Raw genomic sequence first — 6,000 nt, forward strand, 5'->3', positions numbered from 1 at the left:
TAAAATTTTCCTTCTAAATCAGGATTCCAACTGTGATAGTAAGAAAAAGGATCTCACTGGCAAACACTGGAGAAAAGATTCATTAAGAGGTCCATGCTATGCCAGAAGGACATACCCTTCAAGGAAATAATCTAAATTCCTAACTCTTCCTGCATTTGATAAGGAGCAATTAACCATCACGTACTGTTGTTCTTTCTTGCTGTTGACCACAGAAACACCTCAATTAATGAGTTCTGGGGGCGGGGGTAATCTTTTTAAAAACCATGTTAGGATTTAAAAAAAAAAAAAAAAAGTACAAAAGGATTTCGTTTTCTGGTCGGTCGCAGTGCTGTCCAGGGCCGCGGAAAGCGGCAAGTTCGGAGCAGGCTACACTAAAGGAATCTGCGCGGCCGGCCACCCTAAGTGGAAGGGAATGCAATCTTCCTGCAACCTCCACAGCGCTAGGCAGCGAGGATGCCTCCTAAGAGCCGCAAGACTCCTCCAACATCTGGAAGGTCTTACGCTTTCCAAGTTATAGTACCTACAGTTTCCAACTGTTACTGACAATAACATACAAAAACTGGGTGATCTCTTCTGCAAATGTAGCTATTACTTGCGTAGAGCTCATCCGACTCTCTCGATGCAAAACTAAGACATTCTATTAAGGCCACAGCCTCGGTTTTGCCAACTGGGGCAACTGAAAACATCCTACCGACTCTCTCAGCCAACAAACCATCTCGGCTAAAACCCCAGCACATATAAACAGCCACTTTGGGGAAGTCTGCCTTTAAACAGCAACGCGGGACTTCAGATACAGCCGGTAACCAGTTTATCACATTATTAGTTCCAATAAATGGGTGCTGCTACCTCTGTACTGTCAGCCTTGGTTCCACTTACTGAACAAACAGAAAAAGGGGATCCTTTAAATTCGCGGCACAATAGGGGCTTAAAAGCTCTCGCTTTCCGGGTGGCAGCGTTTTCGTCTCATTTATCACAACAAAGGAGGCAACCCAGTGACTTCACCATACCCAGAAAGGGCTAGGAAGCCGAGAAAACAAGATAGTGTGGATTTCGGGATTTGTGAGTTTTTCCTTCCAGCTCCGACTCTCTTTTTACTCCACGATACGCCTCCACCCGTGTCGACTATCTGATCCTAAAAATAAAACCACCCGTGGCTACCGTGCCCTTTCCTGCCAAGTCCCGACTCAGACTTCCTCCAGAGAAAGCTCAATTGCAGGCTTTTCGCGGCGGTGGGGAGGGGGGCGCGGGCTCGGCAGCAGCGAGGCTTCTCCCGGTGCGGAATCGCCAGCCCGGCCCAGGAACCGCCGAGCTGGAGAAACAGCCCGGTTCCGCCACAGCCACCGCAGTACCCGAGAGCCTGAGGAGCCCCTAGTTAAAACTGGGGCGAGGGGAGGGTGGGCCAGCAAACGCTGGTGGGAGAGGGGGAGACACTCACCCGCCCAGACAACAACCGATGGGGCGGGGAGGATGGGGGTCAGGACCGAGGCTCGGCAGAAAGACCGCCTGGAGCTTCCGGAAGGCTGCGGCTGCTCCGGACGTCGCTGCCGCTGCCGCTCCTGGCCGCCAGCTTCCTCCCCCTCCTCTGTTTTGATTCGAGTGACCACGTCACTCTTAGCCACGAGACCCGGATCTGCCGGCTCCCGAGGGCGGCAGCGTAACAGATAGCAATGCCGGGAGACTCCAGCGGCCCCGCCTGCCGAGCATGCGCACGACCAGCACCTGCCCTATGCTTCCCGGGAAGCCTGGCAGGCGCCAGCGGCTTCGGGCGCCTACGCCACGCTGTGCGTGGGGGCGCGGAGCGCGGGGGATGTAGTTCCGGTTGGGAGGGGCGTGGCTGAGAACTGCGAAGGAAACGGGGCGAGGCTGTGTGTCTGTGGACATCTTCCGTAGCCTCTGTTTCGTCGGGGGCGGAGAGTGTTCTCTAATGTGTCTCCCTTTGCCTGAGCTAAAGGTTTAACTAAGAATACCTTGGTAGAGGTAGACGTGGTTGCAAATTGATGTCTGTTGAGACAGGATACCCATGTTGAGTGTTTTTGGTCACTCAGGCCCGGATGGAAATTGGAGATGAAGATGACAAAAATATGTCAAATGTGGCAGTTATTGATCCCCTTTACCCTAACATTTTTGCACCGGAAGGTTGATCAAAGTTAAGTTCAACAAGAACATTAAAGTGATTATGTGGCCAGGCTCGGTGGCTCAGGCCTGTAATCCCAGCACTTAGGGAGGCCGAGGTGGGCGGATCACTTGAGGTCAGTAGTGCCAGACCAGCCTGGCCGACATGGTGAAACGTCTCTACTAAAAACACAAAAACTAGCCGGGCGTAGTGGTGCCTACCTGTAGTCCCAGCTGCTCTGCAGGCTGAGGCGGAGGTTGCAATGAGCTGAGATCGCGCCACTGCACTCCAGCCTGGGTGATAGTGAGACCCTGCCTCAAACTAAATAATTAAGGTGAATATGTGACCAAAGATGACTTGTTGGTTAGGACATAGTGGGGAAATAGGAGGGAATGCTGTGGCTTGGCACCAAGCCGGCCCAAGTCTTCGTTGCTTTGGTTGTAGAGCTGGAATAAGGGTGCTGTGTGTGTCCGAACAATCTTCTTTTTAGACCAAATTGGTGCTGCGTACTCCCCCATTATTGCCTCTGAGTCTCCCTGCTAAATTTTTGGGGCCCCAGAAATTTCCCGATTTGGCAAAATGTAAAACTGTATTGTTTTCTTAGAGCCTTGAATTGGCAAGCTTTAATTGAAATGGGACAAGTGGCGAAGTAAAAGTGAGTCCCAAAGATCTCACAAAAGTGCCTCTTTGCCAGTCTTGACCGAGAGGTGAAAGCTGCAAGCTTTCTTACTCTTATTTGATGACTTTTTCACCTACGAAGACTTCCACCTCAGCTATTTGGTTAATTACCCCTCAACAAGCTGAATCCACTTTCCCCAAATTAGTATAATTTACAAGAGCTTTTTAATTAAAGTGAATATTGAACACAGGTAAAGGTTTCTACAAAAATTAAAGGTTTCTGGTAAAACTTGAAGTGTTTCCCAGTTAACTAATTACAAGTAGGTACAAAGAAGTAAAGATTTTGGCCCTTAATCTGCAATCTTGAACTCTGCTTACTTGGATTCAGAGTTTGAGATGGATTCTGGTGACCTAATGAGCTGACACTGTACCAGAGGGTCTTTAATTTGTGGAACGCTAAACAAAATTTTTATGCTTGAGTGCACCCATATGCATATATGTGTTTGAGGACACAGCTGTTTTAAGAGAACAGTGTGGTACAAAACTAGAATTGTACTGGGTGTTGCAAAATTCTCAGTACTTTTTGTTTTTTGAGATAGGGTCTTGCTCTGTTGCCCAGGCTGGAATGTAAGAATGTAGTGGTACCATCATAGCTTACTACAGCTTTGAACTCCTGGGTTGAAGTGATCCTCCCATCTCAGCCTCCCGAGTAGCTAGGACTACGGACTCATGCCACCACACTGAGCTATTTTTTTTTTTTTTTAATTTGTTATAGAGATGGGGTCTTGCTATATTGTTAACGCTGGTCTTGAACTCCTGGTCTCAAGTGATTCTCCTGTTTCAGCCTCCCAAAGTGTTGGGATTACAGGCATGGGTCACTGTGCCCACCCAGTACTTGCTTTATAAAGTAAATTACAGGAAAATCAAGATGTTAGGATTAGCCTGGGAAGGTGGTGTATGCCTGTAGTCCCAACTGTTCAGGAGGCAGAGGCAGGAGAATTGCTTGAACCCAAGAGTTGGAGGCTTTGAATAGCCACTGCACTCCAGCCTGGGCAACATAGCAAGACCTTGTCTCAGAGAAAAAAACAAAAAAGAGCCGGGCGCGGCAGCTCAAGCCTGTAATCCCAGCACTTTGGGAGGCTGAGGCGAGTGGATCACGAGGTCAGGAGATCGAGACCATCCTGATCAACAGGTGAAACCCCATCTCTACTAAAAATACAAAAAATTAGCTGGGCACGGTGGCGCGTGCCTGTAATCCCAGCTACGCAGGAGGCTGAGGCAGGAGAATTGCCTGAACCCAGGAGGCGGAGGTTGCAGTGAGCCGAGATCGTGCCATTGCACTCCAGCCTGGGTAAAAAGAGAGAAACTCCGTCTCAAAAAAAAAAAAAAAAAAAAAAAAAATGTCGGGATCCTTAGCAGCCAGGCTCTAAGATGACCCCCAAAGATTCTCACCTCTGGTGGCCTGTACCAGCCCTTTGAATCAGGGCTACTGTGTTTTACCAAAAGAATACAGCCAAATGTGTGTGACTTCTGAGGCTAGGTCACAAAGGCCCTGATTGCAGCTTTCCTTCTGATTCTCTTTTATTTCTTGCTCTGGGGGGAACCAGTTTCCACACTACTCCACTTAAACAGCCCTATGAAGAGGCCTACATGGAAAGGAGAAAAAGCTTCCACCAACTTGCCAGCCATGTGAATGAACTAACTTGATTCATCCTGCAACCCTAATCAAGCATTCAGATGACTATATCCTTGCCCAGTATCTGATTGCAAGTTCATAAGAGCTAGAAGAGGCTAGCTCTTAGCCACAGACACTGATATGTGGTATTATTACATGCTTTTTTGTCCTGATCTTTATTTTTTAAATTGTACTTCAGTTCTGGGGTACATGTGCAGAACATGCAGGTTTGTTCTGTGTATACATATACATGTGCCATGGTGGTTGGCTGCATCCATCACCCCATTGTCTACATTAGGTATTTCTCCTAATGCTATCCCTCCCCTATCCCTCCACCCCGCAACAGTCCCCAATGTGTGATATTCCCCTCCCTATGTCCATATGTTCTCATTGTTCAACTCCCACTTATGAGTGAGAGCATTCGGTGTTTGGTTTTCTTTTCCTGTGTTAGTTTGCTGAGAATGATGGTTTCCAGCTTCACCCATAATAAAGGGTGACATGAACTCACCCTTTTTTATGGGTGCATAGTATTCCATGTTGTATATATACCACATTTTCATTATCCAGTCTATCATTCATGGGCATTTGGGTTGGTTCCAAGTCTTTGCTATTGTGAACACTGCTGTAATAAACATACGTGTGCATGTGTCTTTATAACAGAATGATTTATAATTCTTTGGGTGTATACCCAGTAATGGGATTGCTGGGTCAAATGGTATTTCTAGTTCTAGACCCTAGAGAAATCATCACACTGTCTTCCACAATGGTTGAACTCATGTACATTCCCACCAACAATGTAAAAGCATTCCTATTTCTCCACATCCTCTCCAGCATCTGTTGTCTCCTGACTTTTTAATGATTGCCATTCTAACTGGCATGATATGGTACCTCAATGTGGTTTTAATTTGCATTTCTCTAGTGATCAGTGATGATGAACTTTTTTTCATATTTGTTGGCTGCAAGAATGTCTCCTTTTGAGAAGTGCCTCCACCACCTCGGGCCGGGCGCGGTGGCTCAAGCCTGTAATCCCAGCACTTTGGGAGGCCGAGGCGGGTGGATCACGAGGTCAAGAGATCGAGACCATCCTGGTCAACATGGTGAAACCCCGTCTCTACTAAAAATACAAAAAAATTAGCTGGGCATGGTGGCGCGTGCCTGTAATCCGAGCTACTCAGGAGGCTGAGGCAGGAGAATTGCCTGAACCCAGGAGGCGGAGGTTGCGGTGAGCCGAGATCGCGCCATTGCATTACAGCCTGGGTAACAAGAGTGAAACTCCGTCTCAAAAAAAAAAAAAAAAGAGAAGTGCCTGTGTGACATGGTAATTGCCCCATAAACTGCATACCTCGACCATACCTCAGCTTTCTGTTGAAACTGCTCTCTGTAACCCTATGTGACAGGCAAGCAGTCCAAACCAACAACATTTTGGCCCCTGCGTCATTTTCAGAAAACCTAAGACTTGTAATAAGTAACTAAGGTCTGTGATTTTCCACCCTACCAATGTGTAAACTAACGCTTATCTTGACTTCTGTGAACCACTTAAGTAACAATCAGAATGTCTAAAGTCCCCTGACCCTCGGAATATCCAAATCCCGTC

At 47.5% G+C, this 6,000-nt stretch overlaps 1 protein-coding gene across 1 annotated transcript in view; it reads right to left on the reverse strand.

The window, feature by feature from the left end:
- The window catches only part of SMIM14 (small integral membrane protein 14), a 97,431-nt gene extending 95,736 nt beyond the window's left edge, over positions 1-1,695 (reverse strand). Inside the window, exon 1 of the mRNA XM_003927528.4 lies at positions 1,436-1,695. The gene's annotated coding sequence lies outside the window, so the exon portion shown is untranslated. The remainder of the gene's footprint in view (positions 1-1,435) is intronic.
- Positions 1,696-6,000: the final 4,305 nt, after the last annotated feature.

The sequence above is a fragment of the Saimiri boliviensis genome, chromosome 3, assembly GCF_048565385.1.
Source record: "Saimiri boliviensis isolate mSaiBol1 chromosome 3, mSaiBol1.pri, whole genome shotgun sequence".
In the NCBI taxonomy this organism is placed as follows: Eukaryota; Metazoa; Chordata; class Mammalia; order Primates; family Cebidae; genus Saimiri; species Saimiri boliviensis.